Source organism: Panulirus ornatus, chromosome 10 (genome assembly GCF_036320965.1).
Source record: "Panulirus ornatus isolate Po-2019 chromosome 10, ASM3632096v1, whole genome shotgun sequence".
Taxonomy (NCBI): Eukaryota; Metazoa; Arthropoda; class Malacostraca; order Decapoda; family Palinuridae; genus Panulirus; species Panulirus ornatus.
The window spans coordinates 36453527-36480813 of record NC_092233.1 but is presented as its reverse complement, the minus strand read 5'-3'; the positions used below and the strand labels follow the sequence as shown (position 1 = coordinate 36480813).

General features: G+C 41.4%; 1 protein-coding gene across 1 annotated transcript in view; it reads left to right on the top strand.

Annotated features, from left to right (window-relative positions):
- LOC139750625 (protein brunelleschi-like) overlaps nucleotides 1–27287 on the top strand; it is a gene marked incomplete at its 5' end in the record, with an annotated part of 205178 nt that overhangs the window by 7445 nt on the left and 170446 nt on the right. The gene's annotated exons all lie outside the window — the stretch shown is intronic.

The window sequence follows — 27287 nt, the reverse complement described above, 5'->3', positions numbered from 1 at the left end:
TCTTTTTATTACCACACATCTTTCTTACCCTTTCATTATTAACTTGATCAAACCACCTCACACCACAATTTGTCCTCAGACATCTCATTTCCAACACATCTACTCTCCTCCACACAACCCTATCTATAGCCCACACCTTGCTACCATATAACATTGTTGGAACCACTAATCCTTCAAACATACCCATTTTTGCTTTCCGAGATAATGTTCTCGCCTTCTACACATTCTTCAGTGCTCCCAGAACTTTCTCCCCCTCCCCCTCCATGTGACTCACTTCCACTTCTATGGTTTCATCAGCTGCCAAATCCACTCCCAGATATCTAAAACATTTAACTTCTTCCAGTTTTTCTCCATTCAAAGTTACCTCTCCCAATTGACTTGTCCCTCAACCCTACTGTACCTAATAACCTTGCTCTTATTCAAATTTACTCTCGGCTTCTTTCACACACTTTACCGAACTCAGTCACCAGCTTCTGCAGTTTCTCACACGAATCAGCCACCAGCACTGTATCATCAGCAAACAACAAATGACTCACTTCCCAAGCCCTTTCATCCAAAACAGACTGCATACTTGCCCCTCTCTCCAAAACTCTTACATTCACTTCCCTAACAACCCCATCCATAAACAAATTAAACAACCATGGAGACATCACACACCCCTGCTGTAAACTGACATTCACTGGGAACCAATCACTTTCCTCTCTTCCTACTCGTACACATGCCTTACATCCTCGATAAAAACTTTTCACTGCTTCTAACAACTTGCCTCCCGCTCCATATACTCTTAATACCTTCCACAGAGCATCTCTATCAACTCTACCATATGCCTTCTCCAGATCCATAAATGCTACATATGAATCCACTTGTTTTTCTAAGTATTTCTGACATATATTCTTCAAAGCAAACACCTGATCCACACATCCTCTACCACTTCTGAAACCACACTGCTCTTCCCCAATCTGATGGTCTGTACTTTCCTTCACTCTCTCAATCAATACCCTCCCATGTAATTTCCCAGGAATATTATCCCCAGGGATAATATATATCCTCATGAGAGGCAAGTGTTTTGGGAGCAGCTGAGTGAGTGTGTTAGTAGTTTTGATGCACGAGACTGGGTTATAGTGATGGGTGATTTGAATGCAAAGGTGAGTAATGTGGCAGTTGAGGGAATAATTGGTGTACATGGGGTGTTCAGTGTTGTAAATGGAAATGGTGAAGAGCTTGTAGATTTATGTGCTAAAAAAGGACTGGTGATTGGGAATACCTGGTTTAAAAAGAGAGATATACATAAGTATACGTACATAAGTAGGAGAGATGGCCAGAGAGGGTTATTGGATTACCTGTTTGTTAATTGATAGGCTCTCAAAAGAGAGACTTTTGGATGTTAATGTGCTGAGAGGTGCAACTGGAGGGATGTCTGATCATTATCTTGTCGAGATGAAGGAGAAGATTTGTAGAGGTTTTCAGAAGAGAAGAGAGAATGTTGGGGTGAAGAGAGTGGTGAGAGTAAGTGAGCTTGGGAAGGAGACTTGTGTGAGGAAGTACCAGGAGAGACTGAGTACAGAATGGAAAAAGGTGAGAACAAAGAACGTAAGGGGAGTGGGGGAGGAATTGCTTGATGGCTTGCGCAAGAGATGTTTGTGGCTTGAGAAGCGTGGGAGGTGGGCAGATTAGAAAGGGTAGCGAGTGGTAGGATGAAGAAGAAAGATTATTAGTGAAAGAGAAGAGAGAGGCATTTGGACGATTTTTGTAGGGAAATAATGCAAATGATTGGGAGATGTATAAAAGAAAGAGGCAGGAGGTCAAGAGAAAGGTGCAAGAGGTGAAAAAGAGGGCAAATGAGAGTTGGAGTGAGAGAGTATCATTAAAATTTAGGGAGAATAAAAAGATGTTTTGGAAGGAGGTAGATAAAAGTGCATAAGAGAAGGGAACAAATGGGAACTTCAGTGAAGGGGGCTAATGAGGAGGTGATAACAAGTAGTGGTGATGTGAGAAGGAGATGGAGTGAGTATTTTCAAGGTTTGTTAAATGTGTTTGATGATAGAGTGGTAGATATAGGGTGTTTTGGTCGTGGTGGTGTGCAAAGTGAGAGGGTTAGGGAGAATGAATTGGTAAACAGAGAAGAGGTAGTAAAAGATTTGTGGAAGATGAAAGCCGGCAAGGCAGCGGGTTTGGATGGTATTGCAGTGGAATTTATTATAAGAGAGGGTGACTGTATTGTTGACTGGTTGGTGAGGTTATTTAATGTATGTATGACTCATGGTGAGGTGCCTGAGGATTGGCAGAATGCTTGCACAGTGCCATTGTACAAAGGCAAAGGGGATAAACGTGAGTGCTCAAATTACTGAGGTATATGTTTGTTGATTATTCCTGGTAAATTATATGGGAGGGTATTGATTGAGAGGGTGAAGGCATGTACAGAGCATCAGACTGGGGAAGAGCAGTGTGGTTTCAGAAGTGGTAGAGGATGTGTGGATCAGGTGTTTGCTTTGAAGAATGTATGTGAGAAATACTTAGAAAAGCAAATGGATTTGTATGTAGCATTTATGGATCTGGAGAAGGCATAGATAGAGTTGATAGAGATGTTTTGTGGAAGGTACGAAGAATATGTGGTATGGGAGGCAAGTTGTTAGAAGTGATGAAAGGTGTTTATCGATGACGTAAGGCATGTGTACTTGTAGGAAGAGAGGAAAGTGATTGGTTCTCAGTGAATGTTGGTTTGTGGCAGGAGTGTGTGATGTCTCCATGATTGTTTAATTTGTTTATGGATGGGGTTGTTAGGGAGGTGAATGCAAGAGTTTTGGAAAGAGGGGCAAGTATGAAGTCTGTTGTGGATGAGAGAGCTTGGGAATGAGTCGGTTGTTGTTTGCTGATGATACAGCGGTGATAGCTGATTCATGTGAGAAACTGCAGAAGCTGGTGACTGAGTTTGGTAAAGTGTGTGAAAGAAGAAAGTTAAGAGTAAATGTGAATAAGAGCAGGGTTATTAGGTATGTACAGTAGGGTTGAGGGACAAGTCAATTGGGAGGTGAGTTTGAATGGAGAGAAACTGGAGGAAGTGAAGTGTTTTAGATATCTGGGAGTGGATGGAACCATGGAAGCGGAAGTGACTCATAGGGTGGGGGAGGGGGCGAAAGTTCTGGGAGCATTGGAGAATGTGTGCAAGTCGAGAACATTATCTCGGAAAGCAAAAATGGGTATGTTTGAAGGAATAGTGGTTCCAACGGTGTTATATGGTTGCGAGGCATGGGCTATGGATAGAGTTGTGCAGAAGAGGATGGATGTGCTGGAAATGAGATGTTCGAGGACAGTATATGGTGTGAGGTGGTTTGATTGAGTAAATGATAATAGGGTAAGAGAGATGTGTGGTAATAAAAAAAGTGTGGTTGAGAGAGCAGAGGAGGGTGTTTTGAAATGGTTTGGTCACATGGAGAGAATGAGTGAGGAAAGTTTGACCAAGAGGATATATGTGTTTGAGATGGAGGGAACGAGGAGAAGTGGGAGACCAAATTGGAGGTGGAAAGATGGAATGAAAAAGATTTTCAGTGATCGGGGCCTGAACATTCAGGAGGGTGAAAGGCGTGCAATCCATTTGTTTTTCTAAGTATTTCTCACATACATTCTTCAAAGCAAACACCTGATCCACACATCCTCTACCACTTCTGAAACCACACTGCTCTTCCCCAATCTGATGCTCTGTACATGCCTTCACCCTCTCAATCAATACCCTCCCATATAATTTACCAGGAATACTCAACAAACTTATACCTCTGTAATTTGAGCACTCACTCTTATCCCCTTTGCCTTTGTACAATGGCACTATGCATGCATTCCGCCAATCCTCAGGCACCTCACCATGAGTCATACATACATTAAATAACCTTACCAACCAGTCAACAATACAGTCACCCCCTTTTTTAATAAATTCCACTGCAATACCATCCAAACCTGCTGCCTTGCCGGCTTTCATCTTCCGCAAAGCTTTCACTACCTCTTCTCTGTTTACCAAATCATTTTCCCTAACCCTCTCACTTTGCACACCACCTCGACCAAAACACCCTATATCTGCCACTCTCATCAAACACATTCAACAAACCTTCAAAATACTCACTCCATCTCCTTCTCACATCACCACTACTTGTTATCACCATATATATATATATATATATATATATATATATATATATATATATATATATATATATATATATATATATATATATATATTTTTTTTTTTTTTTATACTTTGTCGCTGTCTCCCGCGTTTGCGAGGTAGCGCAAGGAAACAGACGAAAAGAAATGGCCCAACCCCCCCCATACACATGTATATACACACGTCCACACACGCACATATACATACCTACACAGCTTTCCATGGTTTACCCCAGACGCTTCACATGTCTTGATTCAATCCACTGACAGCACGTCAACCCCGGTATACCACGTTGCTCCAATTCACTCTATTCCTTGCCCTCCTTTCACCCTCCTGCAAGTTCAGGCCCCGATCACACAAAATCTTTTTCACTACATCTTTCCACCTCCAATTTGGTCTCCCTCTTCTCCTCGTTCCCTCCACCTCCGACACATATATCCTCTCGGTCAATCTTTCCTCACTCATTCTCTCCATGTGCCCAAACCACTTCAAAACACCCTCTTCTGCTCTCTCAACCACGCTCTTTTTATTTCCACACATCTCTCTTACCTTTACGTTACTCACTCGATCAAACCACCTCACGCCACACATTGTCCTCAAACATCTCATTTCCAGCACATCCATCCTCCTGCGCACAACTCTATCCATAGCCCACGCCTCGCAACCATACAACATTGTTGGAACCACTATTCCTTCAAACATACCCATTTTTGCTTTCCGAGATAATGTTCTCGACTTCCACACATTCTTCAAGGCTGGCAGAATTTTCGCCCCCTCCCCCACCCTATGATCCACTTCCGCTTCCATGGTTCCATCCGCTGCCAGATCCACTCCCAGATATCTAAAACACTTTACTTCCTCCAGTTTTTCTCCATTCAAACTCACCTCCCAATTGACTTGACCCTCAACCCTACTGTACCTAATAACCTTGCTCTTATTCACATTTACTCTTAACTTTCTTCTTCCACACACTTTACCAAACTCAGTCACCAGCTTCTGCAGTTTCTCACATGAATCAGCCACCAGCACTGTATCATCAGCGAACAACAACTGACTCACTTCCCAAGATCTCTCATCCCAACAGACTTCATACTTGCCCCTCTTTCCAAAACTCTTGCATTTACCTCCCTAACAACCCCATCCATAAACAAATTAAACAACCATGGAGACATCACACACCCCTGCCGCAAACCTACATTCACTGAGAACCAATCACTTTACTCTCTTCCTACACGTACACATGCCTTAAATCCTCGATAAAAACTTTTCACTGCTTCTAACAACTTTCCTCCCACACCATATATTCTTAATACCTTCCACAGAGCATCTCTATCAACTCTATCATATGCCTTCTCCAGATCCATAAATGCTACATACAAATCCATTTGCTTTTCTAAGTATTTCTCACATACATTCTTCAAAGCAAACACCTGATCCACACATCCTCTACCACTTCTGAAACCACACTGCTCTTCCCCAATCTGATGCTCTGTACATGCCTTCACCCTCTCAATCAATACCCTCCCATATAATTTACCAGGAATACTCAACAAACTTATACCTCTGTAATTTGAGCACTCACTCTTATCCCCTTTGCCTTTGTACAATGGCACTATGCACGCATTCCGCCAATCCTCAGGCACCTCACCATGAGTCATACATACATTAAATAACCTTACCAACCAGTCAACAATACAGTCACCCCCTTTTTTAATAAATTCCACTGCAATACCATCCAAACCTGCTGCCTTGCCGGCTTTCATCTTCCGCAAAACTTTCACTACCTCTTCTCTGTTTACCAAATCATTTTCCCTAACCCTCTCACTTTGCACACCACCTCGACCAAAACACCCTATATCTGCCACTCTCATCAAACACATTCAACAAACCTTCAAAATACTCACTCCATCTCCTTCTCACATCACCACTACTTGTTATCACCATATATATATATATATATATATATATATATATATATATATATATATATATATATATATATATATATCTGTTCCTTCTTTTGGAAAATTTTCCAAAAGAAGGAACAGAGAATTGGGCCAGGTGAGGGTATTCCCTCAAAGGCCCAGTCCTCTGTTCTTAACGCTACCTCGCTAATGCGGGAAATGGCGAATAGTTTGAAAGAAAAAGAAAGAAAGAATATATATATATATATGTGTGTGTGTGTGTGTGTGTTTGCATGTGTAAGTATTTTTGTATGTTTATATGAGTCGATGGGTCTTTCTTTGTCTGTTTCCTGGTGCTACCTCACTAATGTAGGGAATGGGAATCAAGTAAGATAAATAATGAAATGATACATAGGTATTAATGATGCAAGAAACACATACAATTTACAGACATGTATTTTTCCATTTATGCCTTACTTGATTACCATTTCCTATGTTAGCAAGGTAGTACAAGGAGCAGATGAAGAAAGGCCACATCCTTTTGGTCTTTCTTTAACTCTCATATGTAACACAGTGAAACCACCACTCCCTATCTTCAACCAGGCCCCTCAGACCTTTCCATGGTTTACCTTGAATGCTTCACGTCATGTTTCAGTCTATTGACATTGCATTTACCCTATTATACCAAATTGTTCCAGTTTATTCTATCCCTTGCATGCCTTTCATCCTCGTGCATGTTCAGGCTCTGATTGCTCAAAATCTTTTTAGTCTCTCTCCCTCCATCTCTATTTAGTTTCTCCATTATCTTTGTTCCCTCCACTTCTGACACATATATCCTCTTTGTCAAACCTTTCCTTACTCATTCTTTTCATATGTCTAAACCAGTTCAACACTCCCTCTTCAGCTTTCTCTACTCCACTCTTTTTATTACCTCACATCTCTCTTACCTTTTAATTACTTACACAATCGAACCACCACACCCCACATACTGTCCTCAAACATTTCATTTCCAACACATCCACCCCCTCTGCACAGACTTATTTATAGCCCATGCCTTGCATCTATGTAATATTGTTGGAACTACTATATTTTTCAAACCCCCATATTTGCCCTCCCAGATAAAGTTCTCTCTTTCCACGCATTCTTCAGTGCTCCCAGAACGTTCGCCCTTTCACCAACCATGTGACTCACTTTCACTTCATGGTTCCATTCACTGCCGTGTACAGTCCCAGGTATCTAAAACATTTCTCTAACTCCATTTTTCTCTATTTATACTCGCATCCCAACTAACATGTCCTTATATTCTGCTTTTAATCTTATTTGCTCTCAACTTCCTCCTGTCACACACTTCAAAACTCAATTACCAACTTTTGCAGTTTCTCACCTGAATCTACCACCAGTGTTGTATCATCACCAATCAACAACTGACACTTTACTGGCCGTGTCATCCCCCATAGAATACATACTCACCCTTCTCTCCAAGACTCTCACATTTACCTCCCTCACCACCCCATCCATAAACAATGTAGACATCACACACCTCTGCTGCAAAACATCCTTCAGTTGTAACCATTCACTCTCTCTTTTCCTCCTCACACACATGCCATAAACCCTTGCTGGAAACTTCTCATTGCTTCTAACAGCTTTCCCTTCACATCGTACATTCTTAAGACCTTCAACAAGGTATCCCTATCAACTATTTCTGCAGATTCATGAATGCCTCATACATATCCAACAGTTTCACTATTTCTTAAACACATTCTTTAAAACAGACACCTGATCCAAACATCCTCTACCACTTCTGAAATCACACTGCTCCTCGCCAGTCTTTTGCTCTGTATATGCCTTCACCCTCTCAATCATTACCATCCCATGCAGCTTACCTGGTACACTGAATCTCTCTAGTTTGAATATTTACCTATATTCCCCTTGCCTTCATACAATGGCACTATGATTGCATTCTGCCAATCCTCAGGCACCTCATCCATATGTACACTGAAGTTCCTTACCAACCAGTCAACAGCACAGTCACCCCTTTTCTTAATGAATTCAATTACAATACTATCCATTCCAGCCGTTTTTCCACATTTCATTGTACATAAGGCTTTCACCACTATTTTCTCTCCTCACCAACCACACTTCATGACCCTTTCACTTTTCACACCACCATTCCAACAATTCCAAACATCATATATCTCTCACCATATCATCAAACACATTCGACTGTCCTTCATAATACTCAATCCATGTCTTCACTCCATCACTTCACCTTTTTCCCTCTTCACTAATTTTCCTGTTTGTTGTCTTGTTTTTCCCACATTATCAATCTCTTTCCAAAACATCTTATTCTCCCTAAAGTTTACTGATATTCATTCCAACTCTTATTTGCCCTTTTTTCATTTCCTGCACCTTTCTTTTGACCTTCTGCTGCTTTCTCTTATACTTCTCTAATCACTTGTACTCCTTCCATGTAAATACTGCCCAAATGCCTTTTCATTTCTGTATTTCACTACAAGCTATACTTATTCATCCCACCACTCACTACCCTTTCTAATCAGCCTACTTCTCACCTTTTGCATGCCACATGCATCTCTCACACATGCCAGTACTGTCTACTCTCCTTGTTTACTCTCACCTTTTGCCACCCAACACCCAATCCCTCCTGTATTTCTTCACACAAGTCTCATTTCCAAGCTCACTGCCACCACTCTCTTCTCACTGTTCTTGTTTCTATTTTTTCTCAAAACCTCTTCAAATCTTCACCCTCCCTTCTGCAAGATAGTAATCAGACATCCCACCAGCAGCCCCTCTCAGCACATTTACAACCAAAAAATCTCTTCTACACCAATCAATTACGAAATCCGATAATGCTTGCTAACCATCTTTCCTACTCACACGTGTATGTCCCTTTCAAATTGGTATTCCTAATAACCCATCCTTTTTCAACACACAACCCCACAAGCTGTTCACCATTTCCACTCATAATACCGAATACCCCATGGCCCCCCAGTCATACCTTCACCTGCCACATTACTTACCATTGCATTCAAATCATCCAGCACTAATGCCTGGTCTCTTATATCAAAACTAATGATGCTCTCACTCCAGCTGCTCCGAAAACACTTGCCTCACATGATCTGTCCTATCATAGCCAGGTGCAAAAGCACTGATAATCACCTATCTCCCACCATCCAGTTTCAGTTATACCCATGTCAGTGTAGAATTTACTTCCTTACACTCTTTCACACACTCCCACAACTCCTGCTTCTGGAGTAGTGCTACTCCTTCCTTAGCTCTTTTCCTCACCCCAACTCCTGACTGTTCTTCCCCCTTTACCCTTGAGCTTTGTTTCACTTAGAGTCAGAACATCCAGGTTTCTTTCCCGTAACAAACTGTCTGTCTCTCCTCTCTTCTCATTTAGACATCCCAGCCTGAGCCTTTTAGTAGTATGAGCACTTCCTGCTTGGCTCCTTCTGTTCCATCTTTTAGAAATTGAAATACAAGGAGGAGGTTTTCCAGCCCCCTATTGCCACCTTCTTTAGTCACCTTCAATGACACATGATTAAATTCTTTCTTCCTGGTAAATGAAGAAATTAGAATGACCATTGCCTATATAATTCTCTGTAATGGATCTTGTTGTGGCATTAAAATCCCGTAAATTAGGAACAATGATTTTCATTCTCAACACAGTTTCATGGAACATCACTTTGGTCACCCATGCATATAGGGCGTAGTGTTGACACCTCAACCTTAATGATGTTATTAGACTCGTTATTTACTTCCTGCATTAGCAGGATAATGCCAGAAACAGACAAAGAAGAGCCTTATTTAGTCACATCTGCTTTCTAGCTGTCATATGTAAAGCACCGAAACCACAGTCCCTATCTGCAATCAAACCCAACAGACCTTTTTGTGGTTTCCCCAGCATCTTCATATGCCCTGGTTCAGTCCATTGACAGCATGTTGTCCTTTTTACACCACATCGCTTCTGTTCACTCTATCTTGTGCATGTCTTTTGTGCTCCTACATGCTCAGGCCCTGAGCACTCAAAATCTTTTTCATAATATTTTAGAGCCATCATTATTTTCATTACATCAGTTTGTAGATCCTCAGGTTCAAGTTCTTTTTCAAATATAGTATATTCCATTACAGACCTGTCTCTTATACAATGGGATCTAATGATTCTTCATGAGTTTTTCACCAGCAGTGGCTGTGTATTGATGCTCATATTCATATGAGGTAGCTTAATTCTTGGTAATACTGGTGAGCTTCATCCAAGGGAATTTAATTGAGATGATAATGCTGTTTGGCACCTTTTTGTGCTCTGTATGACATCCATCCATTTTTTTGTTTAATGGCTGCAGTCATAGACAAAAGTCCACATCAAGGCCTGACCTTACTTGAAACATAGAGAGAATTATGAAACAATAAGAAAAGACAAGGGAAAGTATTTACAAATTTTTTAGAAAGTGAAAGAATTTTTTTGAAATGTGCCAGGTCATAGTTATTGGGAAAGACATGAGAAGGAAGAGGGTTCCAGAGCTTGATATGTAGGGAAAGAAGCAGGTATCAAAACAGCATACCCTTGAGTTGCTGATGGCCACACAATAATCATATGGTGCAGCAACTTGCTGAGTACTGCATGGTCTTGCTAGTGATGGGGGCACACAAGCAGCCAGCTCTCAAGAGCAAAGACCATAGTAATACCTGTAGAAGAGGGAAAGGGACTCAACACTTCAGCATAGGGCAAGGGGGTCAAGGTTGGAAGTTAGCCTGAAAATAATACCTGTAGAAGAGGGAAAGGGACCCAACACTTCAGCATAGGGCAAGGGGGTCAAGGTTGGAAGTTAGCCTGGGACAGTTTATAAGTCAGACTACTTTCGACTCTACTCTGTTGAGTAAGGATACAGAGCTAAAACCACCCCAAATGTGAGAGCAGTACTCCATACAAGGACGAATCAGTTCCTTCTGTAAATGGAACAACTGTTCAGAAAAGAAGTTTCTACATCTAAACAGGACACCCAGTTTCCTAGAGGCAGACTTAGCTATACCTGTAATGTGTGGTTTCCAAGAAAGTGTGGATGTTATAGTAATACCAAGTATGTTCATCGAGTCAAGAGGTGGAATTACAGAACTGTCAAAGGAGAGATGAGAGTTGTGAGGAGTTTTTGATTGAGAGATGGGTAGAACTTGGGTCTTGAAAGCATTAAACTTTACAAGATTTTGTGTTCTCCACTGAGATATCCTGTCCAAATCTGAGTTTATTGAGGAAACTGTGTCAAGACGAGATACAAATTGAGTGAGAGAAGAGGGAGCAGAATTAAAGGATATGGATGAATGCAGTGTTGAGTTTTTAGTTTATGGGTACATTTGATTATTTGTGGAGGAGAGGAAATCACTGAGAAAAAGGAAAAAAAGTGTAGGGAACAGGACAGAACCTTGAGGGACCCCACTGTTGATGGAGAAAAGGGAGGAAGGTGATCCATCAACAACCTCAGAGATAGATTGGCCAGAGAGGAAGCTAGATATGAAGGAGCTGAGTGAGAGTGGGAAGCCAAAAGAGGGAGCTTAGAGATGAGACCCTGATGCCACACCATGTCAAAAGCCTTAGATATGTTAAGGGCAACTTCATATGACTCACCGAAAATCTTTCAGAGATGATGACCAGACTTTAGTAAGGTAAGAAAGAATATCACCAGTGGATCTCACCTTATGGAAGCCATGCTGGTGATCAGAGAAGACTGTGACTTTTGATGTGTTTAAGAATATAGGAATTGAGGAGGGATTCAACGCCTTTGGAAATGGTTAATATCAAAGCAATAGGATGATAGTTAGAGGGGTCAGAATGACCATCCCTCTTAGGGATGGTATGTATCAAGGGATGTTTCCAAGGAGGAGGAAAAGTTTTGCGTCTTAGGCAGAAATGGAGCAGACGAGCAAACACACGTGCAAGTTCAGAGGCACACTCTTTCTTTACATGGGGATGGATGCCATCAGGACCATAAGCCTTGCCTGTATCCAGAGAAAGAAGCACTTTTTGGACAGTTCGAAGAGATTACGGGAAGAGACATAGGATAAGTAAGAGGAGCATCGGGGGTCAAGGAATGTCAGTCATCCAAAGTGGAGTTATAGAGAAATGGGAACCACAGTTGCTTTGGCTATGGGAGAGACAGCTATAGCACCGTCAGAATGGAAAAGTGAGGGAAAGGTAGAGTGACAGAAATTGTTAGAGATGCTCTTGGGTAAAAACCAGAAAGACCTGTCAGTGGATGACAAGGAGAGGTCATCACATTTCCTTTGAATAAAGGAATGCTTCATCTCATGGATGATGTGCTTGCAGCAGTTATGGGCAGTGATAAAAGCTGAATGGGAATCAGAGGTAGGAGAGTTTTTCCAAGCCCGATACGCCTGATCCCTTGTCTGAATGGCTTTAGAACAGGAATGGTTTAACCAGGGATATGGATGAAGAAGTAAGTTTTGGAGGAAGAGAGGATGAATGCTTCCATTCTCACATGAATAACCTCTGCTATGCATTTGGCGGAGATGGAAGCATCACCCATAAGAGACAGTAATTTACCCAAGGAAAGTCAGAAAAGAAGTTATGTAAGATATTCCAGTCATCTTTGTTCAAGTGCCAGTATTTATACTTAGAAGGGGCTGCTGAAGGGGAAAGTGCCTTTAAAATGGATACATTTGTAAGAGTGTGATCAGATGAACCAATTGGGGGTGAGATTTTGTATTTACATCGAGATGGACTAGAGTTGAAAAACAAATTCAGAATATTAGGAGTGTGGTAACATCAATCAGGTATATTGGTAGGGTAGGAGATAATTTGCTCTAAATCACTGAGAATGGAGAACAAGAGGGCTTCAATCCCTTCACCATATGTGTAGGGTGAATTTAACCATTCCCTATGATGAATGTTGAAATTCCTGAAGTAGAGGATCTCAGCTTGCAGGTGAGGGGATGTCACAGTCTCATGGCAGGAGTTTAGATAGTCGAGGAAGGATTAGAAATTTGTAGAATTAGGAGAGCAATAGACAAAACACAGGACAAATGTGGTAGTAGGGAGACAGACTTTGAGCCACATAACATCAAAGTTTGGAGACTCAAGGTCCTTAAGGTTTGCAACAGGTGTGTTTATGTTGGAAGAAGCACAAACACCACCTTTGAATTGGAATCATGAGTGGAGTTTATGGTTAGGATTGAAAAAGGGATGTGAGAACATCATTAGGTGACTGTGTTTCAGAGAGCAGTAAGATATTTGGAGAGGTACTAGACAGATGGTCTTCAACTGATTCATGAACTACATCCCATAGATACCATAATCTGTTGGTCTTCAGCATGTAAATATACACCATAGTCTACAAAGGGTTAATGTCTTAGACAGTATTGCTCTGCAACTTTTTCCATGAAAACTCTGATACATGTAGCGTAAGGATCAGAAAGAAGAGTTTGTAAAATTAATTGCTTCTCGTATCAGGAAGATATAGTGAAATTCATTCATTTTCTATTAATTAGAATCTGCTAAGTTAGTTCACCGGTAATGGGTAAAGGTTAATCTAAGCCCAAAGTTCCTTGCTAAAATGAGATGAGTAAATTTAAGATTAAGGTTACTTTGATACAGTCCTTGAATTTGGATGAATTTAGGACTAAGGTTACTTTGATACAGTCCTGGAATTTTCTCCATTAGGGCATCATTCTTTATGTCTTGACAAGACACTCAAAAGAATTTTTTGATCTCTCAGAAATTATGTAGAGCTTCTATTTTTTTCCCACCTGCTTTAAAAATTAACCATCAAGGAACATTTCTTGTTTCATCGAGAAATTGGTACGCCTTTGACAGCCCTGGTCTTTTGTAATGAAAGCAGTTATCTTGACTATAAGGAACCTCTTGCTGGATGAGCCAAGCATGAGGTGTTTTTTTTAGCTGTTGACAAGCACCTTTATGTACTGATATCCCTGCTTGTATTTCATTGGTTTTCTGTATGTGGCTTGGGTATTCCTCACTTATGAAGAGAAGGGTTTGGAATAGGGACTAAATAATTTTGAAGATTAGACATTTATGTAGTTTTGTTCCTTATGTTTTTCTTGAAGTTCCTTCTCTTTCATATGGATATGCTGTGAAATACTTGTAGTGCTGTGTCTGTCGACTGAGAAAATTTGATTTTGAAGAACAGAAAATGAGATGGTGAAGAGTAATGAGTCTGGATGTTTTGAGTGTAAGTTTAAATGGGGAGGACCTGCACGAAGTGGAGTGCTATAGGTCCCATGGAGTGGACTTGCCAGCTGTGGAACGTATTGGGGCTGAAGAGAGCCTAAGTATATGAGTTGGGGTGAATTGATGAGTGTGTTCCATTCATCACTTACAGATATACTTTTGAAGTATGATTTTGCATTTGATATGATACAATAGATGAGTGATATGACACTGGCAGACATGCCCCAGTCATAGGGTATCTCTCATAAAAAGTAAGAGAAGAAAGTTGTAGAAATTAGTCAGAGCTCTAATATGTTTGTATTCATGACTTGGCTCCTGAAGGTGGAAAGGTTATGGGGAGGGAAAGACAAAAGGAAAAAGAGAATTCTACATCTTTGCTGCTTGAGGGAAGGAGTTATTGTAATAGTCACTCCTTGAGTAGCTAGTCTTGACACAGGAACTGTGAAAAGCAGCAGCCACATTCATGCCGTGGTCCAGGCCTTAGTAGCAGGGACATATGCAAGTGGCTGATGAGAGCAATGCCCAAAATCATACCCGAAAAAATAGAGGGAGCAGCAGCGTTGCAGTTTGCAGAAAGGGACAATTGAAGAGAGGTGATATCTGATTGTAGAGGATAACTTCATTCATAGGCTTTGGGAATGGGCCTCCCACATTGGTAGCCTGAGCTGCAAGGAGAACATCAGTTCTTTTTTATTTTTCTCTGATATATCCACAATATTTATTAGTATCCCTGGGGATAGGAGAGAAAGAATACTTCCCACGCATTCAAGTGTCATAGAAGGCGACTAAAGGGGATGGGAGCAGGAGGCTAGAAACCCTCCCTTCCTTGTATTTTAACTTTCTAAAAGGGGAAACAGAAGAAGGAGTCATGCAGGGAGTGCTCAGCCTCCTCAAAGGGTCAGATTGGGGTGTCTAAATGTGTTTGGATGTAACCAAGATGAGAAAAAAGGAGAGATAGGTAGAATGTTTGAGGAAAGGAACCTTGATGTTTTGGCTCTGGGTGAAACGAAGCTCAAGGGTAAAGGGGAAGTGTGGTTTGGAAATGTCTTGGGAGTAAAGCCAGGAGTTAGTAAGAGGACAAGAGCAAAGGAAAGAGTAGCAATACTCCTGAAACAGTTGTGGGAATATGTGATAGAGTGTAAGAAAGTAAACTCTAGATTGATATGGGCAAAACTGAAAGTTGATGGAGAGAGATGGGTGATTATTGGTGCTAATGCACATGGGCATGAGAAGAAAGATTATGAGAGGCAAGTCTTTTGGGATCAGCTGAGTGACTGTGTTAGTAGTTTTGATGCATGAGACCGGGTTATAGTGATGGGTGATTTGAATGCAAAGTTAGGTAATGTGGCAGTTGAGGGAATAATTGGTGTACATGGGGTGTTCAGTGTTGTAAATGGAAATGTTGAAGAGCTTGTAGAGTTATGTGCTGAAAAAGGACTGGTGATTGGTAATACCTGGTTTAAAAAGAGAGATATACATAAGTAGACGTATGTAAGTAGGAGAAATGGCCAGAGAGCATTATTGGATTATGTGTTAATTGATAGGTGAGCGAAAGAGAGACTTTTGGATGTTAATGTGGTGAGAGGTGCAACTTGAGTGATGTCTGATCATTATCTTTTGGAGGCGAAGGTGAAGATTTGTAGAGGTTTTCAGAAAAGAAGAGAGAATGCTGGGGTGAAGAGAGTGGTGAGAGTAAGTGAGCTTGGGAAGGAGACTTGTGTGAGGAAGTACCAGGAGAGACTGAGTACGAAATGGAAAAAGGTGAGAACAAAGGATGTAAGGGGATTGGGAGAGGAATGGGATGTATTTAGGTAAGCAGTGGTGGCTTGCGCAAGGGATGCTTGTGGCATGAGAAGCGTGGGAGGTGGGCAGATTAGAAAGGGTAGTGGGTGGTGGGATGAAGAAGTAAGATTATTAGTGAAAGAGAAGAGAGAGGCATTTGGATGATTTTTGTAGGGAAAAAATACAAATGAGTGGGAGATGTATAAAAGAAAGAGTGAGGAGGTCAAGAGAAAGGTGCAAGAGGTGAAAAAGAGGGCAAATGAGAGTTGGGGTGAGAGAGTATCATTAAATTTTAGGGAGAATAGAAAGATGTTTTGGAAGGAGGTAAATAAAGTGCGTAAGACAAGGGAACAAATGGGAACATCAGTGAAGGGGGCTAATGGGGAGGTAATAACAAGTAGTGGTGATGTGAGAAGGAGATGGAGTGGGTATTTTGAAGGTTTGTTGAATGTTTTTGATGATAGAGTGGCAGATATAGGGTGTTTTGGTCGAGGTGGTGTGCAAAGTGAGAGGGTTGGAGAGAATGATTTGGTAAACAGAGAAGAGGTATTAAAAGCCTTGGGAAGATGAAAGCCGGCAAGGCAGCGGTTTTGGATGGTTTGCAGGGGAATTTATTGAAAAAGGGGGTGACTGTATTGTTGACTGGTTGGTAAGGTTATTTAATGTATGTATGACTCATGGTGAGGTGCCTGAGGATTGGAGGAATGCTTGCATAGTGCCATTGTACAAAGGCAAAGGGGATAAGAGTGAGTGCTCAAATTACAGAGGTATAAGTTTGTTGAGTATTCCTGGTAAATTATATGGGAGGGTATTGATTGAGAGGGTGAAGGCATGTACAGAGCATCAGATTGGGGAAGAGCAGTGTGGTTTCAGAAGTGGTAGAGGATGTGTGGATCAGGTGTTTGCTTTGAAGAATGTATGTGAGAAATACTTAGAAAAGCAAATGGATTTGTATGTAGCATTTATGGACCTAGAGAAGGCATATGATAGAGTTGATAGAGATGCTCTGAGGAAGGTATTAAGAATATATGGGGTGGGAGGCAAGTTGTTAAAGCAGTGAAAAGCTTTTATCGAGGATGTAAGGCATGTGTACGTGTAGGAAGAGAGGAAAGTGATTGGTTCTCAGTGAATGTAGGTTTGCGGCAGGGGTGTGTGATGTCTCCATGGTTGTTTAATTTGTTTATGGATGGGGTTGTTAGGGAGGTGAATGCAAGAGTTTTGGAAAGAGGGGCAAGTATGAAGTCTGTTGGGGATGAGAGAACTTGGGAAGTGAGTCAGTTGTTGTTCGCTGATAATACAGCGCTGGTGTCTGATTCATGTGAGAAACTGCAGAAGCTGGTGACTGAGTTTGGTAAAGTGTGTGAAAGAAGAAAGTTAAGAGTAAATGTGAATAAGAGCAAGGTTATTAGTTACAGTAGGGTTGAGGGTCAAGTCAATTGGGAGGTGAGTTTGAATGCAGAAAAACTGGAGGAAGTGAAGTGTTTTAGATATCTGGGAGTGGATCTGGCAGCGGATGGAATCATGGAAGCGGAAGTGGATCATAGGGTGGGGGAGGGGGCGAAAATTCTGGGAGCCTTGAAGAATGTGTGGAAGTCGAGAACATTATCTCGGAAAGCAAAAATGGGTATGTTTGAAGGAATAGTGGTTCCAACAATGCTGTATGGTTGCGAGGCTTGGGCTATGATTAGAGTTGTGCGCAGGAGGATGGATGTGCTGGAAATGAGATGTTTGAGGACAATGTGTGGTGTGAGGTGGTTTGATCGAGTAAGTAATGTAAGGGTAAGAGAGATGTGTGGAAATAAAAAGAGCGTGGTTGAGAGAGCAGAAGAGGGTGTTTTGAAATGGTTTGGGCACATGGAGAGAATGAGTGAGGAAAGATTGACCAAGAGGATATATATGTTGGAGGTGGAGGGAACGAGGAGAAGAGGGAGACCAAATTGGAGGTGGAAAGATGGAGTGAAAAAGATTTTGTATGATCGGGGCCTGAACATGCAGGAGGGTGAAAGGAGGGCAAGGAATAGAGTGAATTGGATCGATGTGGTATACCGGGGTTGACGTGCTGTCAGTGGATTGAATCAAGGCATGTGAAGCGTCTGGGGTAAACCATGGAAAGCTGTGTAGGTATGTATATTTGCGTGTGTGGACGTATGTATATACATGTGTATGGGGGTGGGTTGGGCAATTTCTTTCGTCTGTTTCCTTGCGCTACCTCGCAAACGCGGGAGACAGCGACAAAGCAAAAAAAAAAAATATATATATATATATATATATATATATATATATATATATATATATATATATATATATATATATATATATATATATATATATATCTTTTTATTCTCCCTAAAATTTAATGATACTCTCTCACCCCAACTCTCATTTGCCCTTTTTTTCACCTCTTGCACCTTTCTCTTGACCTCCTGTCTCTTTCTTTTATACATCTCCCACTCAATTGCATTTTTTCCCTGCAAAAATCGTCCAAATGCCTCTCTCTTCTCTTTCACTAATACTCTTACTTCTTCATCCCACCACTCACTACCCTTTCTAATCAACCCACCTCCCACTCTTCTCATGCCACAAGCATCTTTTGCGCAATCCATCACTGATTCCCTAAATACATCCCATTCCTCCCCCACTCCCCTTACTTCCATTGTTCTCACCTTTTTCCATTCTGTACTCAGTCTCTCCTGGTACTTCCTCACACAGGTCTCCTTCTCAAGCTCACTTACTCTCACCACCCTCTTCACCCCAACATTCACTCTTCTTTTCTGAAAACCCATACAAATCTTCAACTTAGCCTCCACAAGATAATGATCAGACATCCCTCCAGTAGCACCTCTCAGCACATTAACATCCAAAAGTCTCTCTTTCGCACGCCTGTCAATTAACACGTAATCCAATAACGCTCTCTGGCCATCTCTCCTACTTACATAAGTATACTTATGTATATCTCGCTTTTTAAACCAGGTATTCCCAATCATCAGTCCTTTTTCAGCACATAACTCTACAAGCTCTTCACCATTTCCATTTACAACACTGAACACCCCATGTATACCAATTATTCCCTCAACTGCCACATTACTCAAGATGTTCTGGAAGGAGGTAAATAAAGTGCGTAAGACAAGGGAGCAAATGGGAACTTCAGTGAAGGGCGCAAATGGGGAGGTGATAACAAGTAGTGGTGATGTGAGAAGGAGATGGAGTGAGTATTTTGAAGGTTTGTTGAATGTGTTTGATGATAGAGTGGCAGATATAGGGTGTTTTGGTCGAGGTGGTGTGCAAAGTGAGAGGGTTAGGGAAAATAATTTGGTAAACAGAGAAGAGGTAGTGAAAGCTTTGCGGAAGATGAAAGCCGGCAAGGCAGCAGGTTTGGATGGTATTGCAGTGGAATTTATTAAAAAAGGGGGTGACTGTATTGTTGACTGGTTGGTAAGGTTATTTAATGTATGTATGACTCATGGTGAGGTGCCTGAGGATTGGCGGAATGCGTGCATAGTGCCATTGTACAAAGGCAAAGGGGATAAGAGTGAGTGCTCAAATTACAGAGGTATAAGTTTGTTGAGTATTCCTGGTAAATTATATGGGAGGATATTGATTGAGAGGGTGAAGGCATGTACAGAGCATCAGATTGGGGAAGAGCAGTGTGGTTTCAGAAGTGGTAGAGGATGTGTGGATCAGGTGTTTGCTTTGAAGAATGTATGTGAGAAATACTTAGAAAAGCAAATGGATTTGTATGTAGCATTTATGGATCTGGAGAAGGCATATGATAGAGTTGATAGAGATGCTCTGTGGAAGGTATTAAGAATATATGGTGTGGGAGGCAAGTTGTTAGAAGCAGTGAAAAGTTTTTATCGAGGATGTAAGGCATGTGTGCGTGTAGGAAGAGAGGAAAGTGATTGGTTCTCAGTGAATGTAGGTTTGCGGCAGGGGTGTGTGATGTCTCCATGGTTGTTTAATTTGTTTATGAATGGGGTTGTTAGGGAGGTAAATGCAAGAGTTTTGGAAAGAGGGGCAAGTATGAAGTCTGTTGGGGATGAGAGAGCTTGGGAAGTGAGTCAGTTGTTGTTCGCTGATGATACAGCGCTGGTGGCTGATTCATGTGAGAAACTGCAGAAGCTGGTGACTGAGTTTGGAAAAGTGTGTGGAAGAAGAAAGTTAAGAGTAAATGTGAATAAGAGCAAGGTTATTAGGTACAGTAGGGTTGAGGGTCAAGTCAATTGGGAGGTGAGTTTGAATGCAGAAAAACTGGAGGAAGTGAAGTGTTTTAGATATCTGGGAGTGGATCTGGCAGCGGATGGAATCATGGAAGCGGAAGTGGATCATAGGGTGGGGGAGGGGGCGAAAATTCTGGGAGCCTTGAAGAATGTGTGGAAGTTGAGAACATTATCTCGGAAAGCAAAAATGGGTATGTTTGAAGGAATAGTGGTTCCAACAATGCTGTATGGTTGCGAGGCTTGGGCTATGATTAGAGTCGTGCGCAGGAGGATGGATGTGCTGGAAATGAGATGTTTGAGGACAATGTGTGGTGTGAGGTGGTTTGATCGAGTAAGTAATGTAAGGGTAAGAGAGATGTGTGGAAATAAAAAGAGCGTGGTTGAGAGAGCAGAAGAGGGTGTTTTGAAATGGTTTGGGCACATGGAGAGAATGAGTGAGGAAAGATTGACCAAGAGGATATATATGTTGGAGGTGGAGGGAATGAGGAGAAGAGGGAGACCAAATTGGAGGTGGAAAGATGGAGTGAAAAAGATTTTGTATGATCGGGGCCTGAACATGCAGGAGGGTGAAAGGCGGGCAAGGAATAGAGTGAATTGGATCGATGTGGTATACCGGGGTTGACGTGCTGTCAGTGGATTGAATCAAGGCATGTGAAGCGTCTGGGGTAAACCATGGAAAGCTGTGTAGGTATGTATATTTGCGTGTGTGGACGTATGTATATACATGTGTATGGGGGTGGGTTGGGCCATTTCTTTCGTCTGTTTCCTTGCGCTACCTCGCAAACGCGGGAGACAGCGACAAAGCAAAAAATATATATATATATATATATATATATATATATATATATATATATATATATATATATATATATCTTTTTATTCTCCCTAAAATTTAATGATACTCTCTCACCCCAACTCTCATTTGCCCTTTTTTTCACCTCTTGCACCTTTCTCTTGACCTCCTGTCTCTTTCTTTTATACATCTCCCACTCAATTGCATTTTTTCCCTGCAAAAATCGTCCAAATGCCTCTCTCTTCTCTTTCACTAATACTCTTACTTCTTCATCCCACCACTCACTACCCTTTCTAATCAACCCACCTCCCACTCTTCTCATGCCACAAGCATCTTTTGCGCAATCCATCACTGATTCCCTAAATACATCCCATTCCTCCCCCACTCCCCTTACTTCCATTGTTCTCACCTTTTTCCATTCTGTACTCAGTCTCTCCTGGTACTTCCTCACACAGGTCTCCTTCTCAAGCTCACTTACTCTCACCACCCTCTTCACCCCAACATTCACTCTTCTTTTCTGAAAACCCATACAAATCTTCACCTTAGCCTCCACAAGATAATGATCAGACATCCCTCCAGTAGCACCTCTCAGCACATTAACATCCAAAAGTCTCTCTTTCGCACGCCTGTCAATTAACACGTAATCCAATAACGCTCTCTGGCCATCTCTCCTACTTACATAAGTATACTTATGTATATCTCGCTTTTTAAACCAGGTATTCCCAATCATCAGTCCTTTTTCAGCACATAACTCTACAAGCTCTTCACCATTTCCATTTACAACACTGAACACCCCATGTATACCAATTATTCCCTCAACTGCCACATTACTCAAGATGTTCTGGAAGGAGGTAAATAAAGTGCGTAAGACAAGGGAGCAAATGGGAACTTCAGTGAAGGGCGCAAATGGGGAGGTGATAACAAGTAGTGGTGATGTGAGAAGGAGATGGAGTGAGTATTTTGAAGGTTTGTTGAATGTGTTTGATGATAGAGTGGCAGATATAGGGTGTTTTGGTCGAGGTGGTGTGCAAAGTGAGAGGGTTAGGGAAAATAATTTGGTAAACAGAGAAGAGGTAGTGAAAGCTTTGCGGAAGATGAAAGCCGGCAAGGCAGCAGGTTTGGATGGTATTGCAGTGGAATTTATTAAAAAAGGGGGTGACTGTATTGTTGACTGGTTGGTAAGGTTATTTAATGTATGTATGACTCATGGTGAGGTGCCTGAGGATTGGCGGAATGCGTGCATAGTGCCATTGTACAAAGGCAAAGGGGATAAGAGTGAGTGCTCAAATTACAGAGGTATAAGTTTGTTGAGTATTCCTGGTAAATTATAAGGGAGGGTATTGATTGAGAGGGTGAAGGCATGTACAGAGCATCAGATTGGGGAAGAGCAGTGTGGTTTCAGAAGTGGTAGAGGATGTGTGGATCAGGTGTTTGCTTTGAAGAATGTATGTGAGAAATACTTAGAAAAGCAAATGGATTTGTATGTAGCATTTATGGATCTGGAGAAGGCATATGATAGAGTTGATAGAGATGCTCTGTGGAAGGTATTAAGAATATATGGTGTGGGAGGCAAGTTGTTAGAAGCAGTGAAAAGTTTTTATCGAGGATGTAATGCATGTGTGCGTGTAGGAAGAGAGGAAAGTGATTGGTTCTCAGTGAATGTAGGTTTGCGGCAGGGGTGCATGATGTCTCCATGGTTGTTTAATTTGTTTATGGATGGGGTTGTTAGGGAGGTAAATGCAAGTGTTTTGGAAAGAGGGGCAAGTATGAAGTCTGTTGGGGATGAGAGAGCTTGGGAAGTGAGTCAGTTGTTGTTCGCTGATGATACAGCGCTGGTGGCTGATTCATGTGAGAAACTGCAGAAGCTGGTGACTGAGTTTGGAAAAGTGTGTGGAAGAAGAAAGTTAAGAGTAAATGTGAATAAGAGCAAGGTTATTAGGTACAGTAGGGTTGAGGGTCAAGTCAATTGGGAGGTGAGTTTGAATGCAGAAAAACTGGAGGAAGTGAAGTGTTTTAGATATCTGGGAGTGGATCTGGCAGCGGATGGAACCATGGAAGCGGAAGTGGATCATAGGGTGGGGGAGGGGGCGAAAATCCTGGGGGCCTTGAAGAATGTGTGGAAGTCGAGAACATTATCTCGGAAAGCAAAAATGGGTATGTTTGAAGGAATAGTGGTTCCAACAATGTTGTATGGTTGCGAGGCGTGGGCTATGGATAGAGTTGTGCGCAGGAGGATGGATGTGCTGGAAATGAGATGTTTGAGGACAATGTGTGGTGTGAGGTGGTTTGATCGAGTGAGTAACGTAAGGGTAAGAGAGATGTGTGGAAATAAAAAGAGCATGGTTGAGAGAGCAGAAGAGGGTGTTTTGAAGTGGTTTGGGCACATGGAGAGGATGAGTGAGGAAAGATTGACCAAGAGGATATATGTGTCGGAGGTGGAGGGAACAAGGAGAAGAGGGAGACCAAATTGGAGGTGGAAAGATGGAGTGAAAAAGATTTTGTGTGATCGGGGCCTGAACATGCAGGAGGGTGAAAGGAGGGCAAGGAATAGAGTGAATTGGATCGATGTGGTATACCGGGGTTGACGTGCTGTCAGTGGATTGGAGCAAGGCATGTAAAGCGTCTGGGGTAAACCATGGAAAGCTGTGTAGGTATGTATATTTGCGTGTGTGGACGTATGTATATACATGTGTATGGGGGGGGGGTTGGGCCATTTCTTTCGTCTGTTTCCTTGCGCTACCTCGCAAACGCGGGAGACAGCGACAAAGTATAATAAAATATAAAATAAATATATATATATATATATATATATATATATATATATATATATATATATATATATATATATATATATATATAAGTATATAAATATATATATATATAAGTATATAAATATATATAAAATTAGAGTACATACCTATTCATGCCCGTAGTGTAATAAAATTGTATTATGAAGTGTTAGTTAATAAATATATCAAGCAGCATTTAGTGAAAGTAAAAGAACATATGAATAGCTCCATGGTTCATGAGTATGAATAATCATTTGTATGTTGAAATAGAAATTTGGTTGTACTTTTTTAGGCTTGTTCATAAGTATGGGCATTTGTAGGTCAGATGTTCGTAAGTCAGGGGCTTTCAGTATGACATATTTTAATGAATACATGGACCTTGCGATTTACACTTATTTGATGTACTTCATTTTTAGATAACACACACAGTCCATTTTCCCTTTATTTTGATTTATATGGGCTTAATTTTGGAATAATGTAATCATCATTGGGCTAGCAGCACAGTGGTATGGCATTGACAGCGCCATGCAAGGAGCATGCATGCGTATGATATGGATACAGTATTTTATGCTGCAGCATACTGGATATTGTACTGGTTTGTCTATTCCATCATTCCAATAAAGCATCTCAAAGTTTTCCTGGTACCACTTGTACTAAGAAGTGAAATCCATCAACAGTGAGGTTACAATAGATGTGCTCATACATTATGAGAGAGGTGAAGGAACAGCTGATGTTAAGCATGCCCTTGAACTCTATTAATCAATTAAACAGATTACTTGTGATATTGTAGAGAAGATCAATGAGAGTGCCAAAAGTGGAACATTAATTAGTGCATTTAAGATCTCTCATTCATGAAGTTCGATCGAGGAGAAAATGGAATGAATTTGTTATATAGTATTTTATATTTCTTGGTACATATATTCTGTAGTTTTTCACTGGTATAATATTTGGTTCTGTCTTGTTGCTAACAAAACCCCCTAATTCTCAATACATACATTATTTGATTTATGCAGCCGTTTTCAGGAAAATAACTTGGGGACTTTGAGTGGTCCCTGTATAATACAGTGAATGGTAAACACATGGGTTGAACAACTTTGAGATGCAGTGTAAACATTAGTAATAATAAAAATGATAATAAGTAATAATAATAAGTAATAATAATAAGGGGAGTGGGGGAGGAATGGGATGTATTTAGGGAAGCAGTGATGGCTTGCGCAAAAGATGCTTGTGGCATGAGAAGTGTGGGAGGTAGGTTGATTAGAAAGGGTAGTGAGTGATGGGATGAAGAAGTAAGATTATTAGTGAAAGAGAAGAGAGAGGCATTTGGACGATTATTGCAGGGAAAAAATGCAAATGAGTGGGAGATGTATAAAAGAAAGAGACAGGAGGTCAAGAGAAAGGTGCAAGAGGTAAAAAAGAGGGCAAATGAGAGTTGGGGTGAGAGAGTATCATTAAATTTTAGGGAGAATAAAAAGGTGTTCTGAAGGAGGTAAATAAAGTGCGTAAGACAAGGGAGCAAATGGGAACTTCAGTGAAGGGGGCTAATGGGGAGGTAATAACAAGTATTGGTGATGTGAGAAGGAGATGGAGTGAGTATTTTGAAGGTTTGTTGAATGTGCTTGATGATAGAGTGGCAGATATAGGGTGTTTTGGTCGAGGTGGTGTGCAAAGTGAGAGGGTTAGGGAAAATGATTTGGTAAAGAGAGAAGAGGTAGTAAAAGCTTTGCAGAAGATGAAAGCTGGCAAGGCAGCAGGTTTGGACGGTATTGCAGTGGAATTTATTAAAAAAGGGGGTGACTGTATTGTTGACTGGTTGGTAAGGTTATTTAATGTATGTATGATTCATGGTGAGGTGCCTGAGGATTGGCGGAATGCTTGTATAGTGCCATTGTACAAAGGCAAAGGGGATAAGAGTGAGTGCTCAAATTACAGAGGTATAAGTTTGTTGAGTATTCCTGGTAAATTATATGGGAGGGTATTGATTGAGAGGGTGAAGGCATGTACAGAGCATCAGATTGGGGAAGAGCAGTGTGGTTTCAGAAGTGGTAGAGGACGTGTGGATCAGGTGTTTGCTTTGAAGAATGTATGTGAGAAATACTTAGAAAAGCAAATGGATTTGTATGTAGCATTTATGGATCTGGAGAAGGCATATGATAGAGTTGATAGAGATGCTCTGTGGAAGGTACTAAGAATATATGGTGTGGGAGGTAAGTTGTTAGAAGCAGTGAAAAGTTTTTATCGAGGATGTAAGGCATGTGTACGTGTAGGAAGAGAGGAAAGTGATTGGTTCTCAGTGAATGTAGGTTTGCGGCAGGGGTGTGTGATGTCTCCATGGTTGTTTAATTTGTTTATGGATGGGGTTGTTAGGGAGGTGAATGCAAGAGTTTTGGAAAGAGAGGCAAGTATGAAGTCTGTTGGGGATGAGAGAGCTTGGGAAGTGAGTCAGTTGTTGTTCGCTGATGATACAGCGCTGGTGTCTGATTCATGTGAGAAACTGCAGAAGCTGGTGACTGAGTTTGGTAAAGTGTGTGAAAGAAGAAAGTTAAGAGTAAATGTGAATAAGAACTAGGTTATTAGGTACAGTACAGTTGAGGGTCAAGTCAACTGGGAGGTAAGTTTGAGTGGAGAAAAACTGGAGGAAGTAAAGTGTTTTAGATCTCTTGGAGTGGATCTGGCAGTGGATGGAACCATGGAAACGGAAGTGAATCATAGGGTGGGGGAGGGGGCGAAAATCCTGGGAGCCTTGAAGAATGTGTGGAAGTTGAGAACTTTATCTCCGAAAGCAAAAATGGGTATGTTTGAAGGAATAGTGGTTCCAACAATGTTGTATAGTTGCGATGCATGGGCTATGGATAGAGTTGTGCGCAGGAGGGTGGATGTGCTGGAAATGAGATGTTTGAGGACAATATGTGGTGTGAGGTGGTTTGATCGAGTAAGTAATGTAAGGGTAAGAGAGATATGTGGAAATAAAAAGAGTGTGGCTGAGAGAGCAGAAGAGGGTGTTTTGAAATGGTTTGGGCACATGGAGAGAATGAGTGAGGAAAGATTGACCAAGAGGATATATGTGTCAGAGGTGGAGGGAACGAGAAGTGGGAGACCAAATTGGAGGTGGAAAGATGGAGTGAAAAAGATTTTGAGTGATCGGGGCCTGAACATGCAGGAGGGTGAAAGGTGGGCAAGGAATAGAGTGAATTGGATCGATGTGGTATACCGGGGTAGACGTGCTGTCAATGGATTGAATCAGGGCATGTGAAGCATCTGGGGTAAAATATGGAAAGTTGTGTGGGGCCTGGATGTGGAAAGGGAGCTGTGGTTTCAGGCATTATTGCATGACAGCTAGAGACTGAATGTGAACGAATGGGGCCTTTGTTGTCTTTTTCTAGCACTACCTCGCGCACATGAGGGGGGAGGGGGATGTTATTCCATGT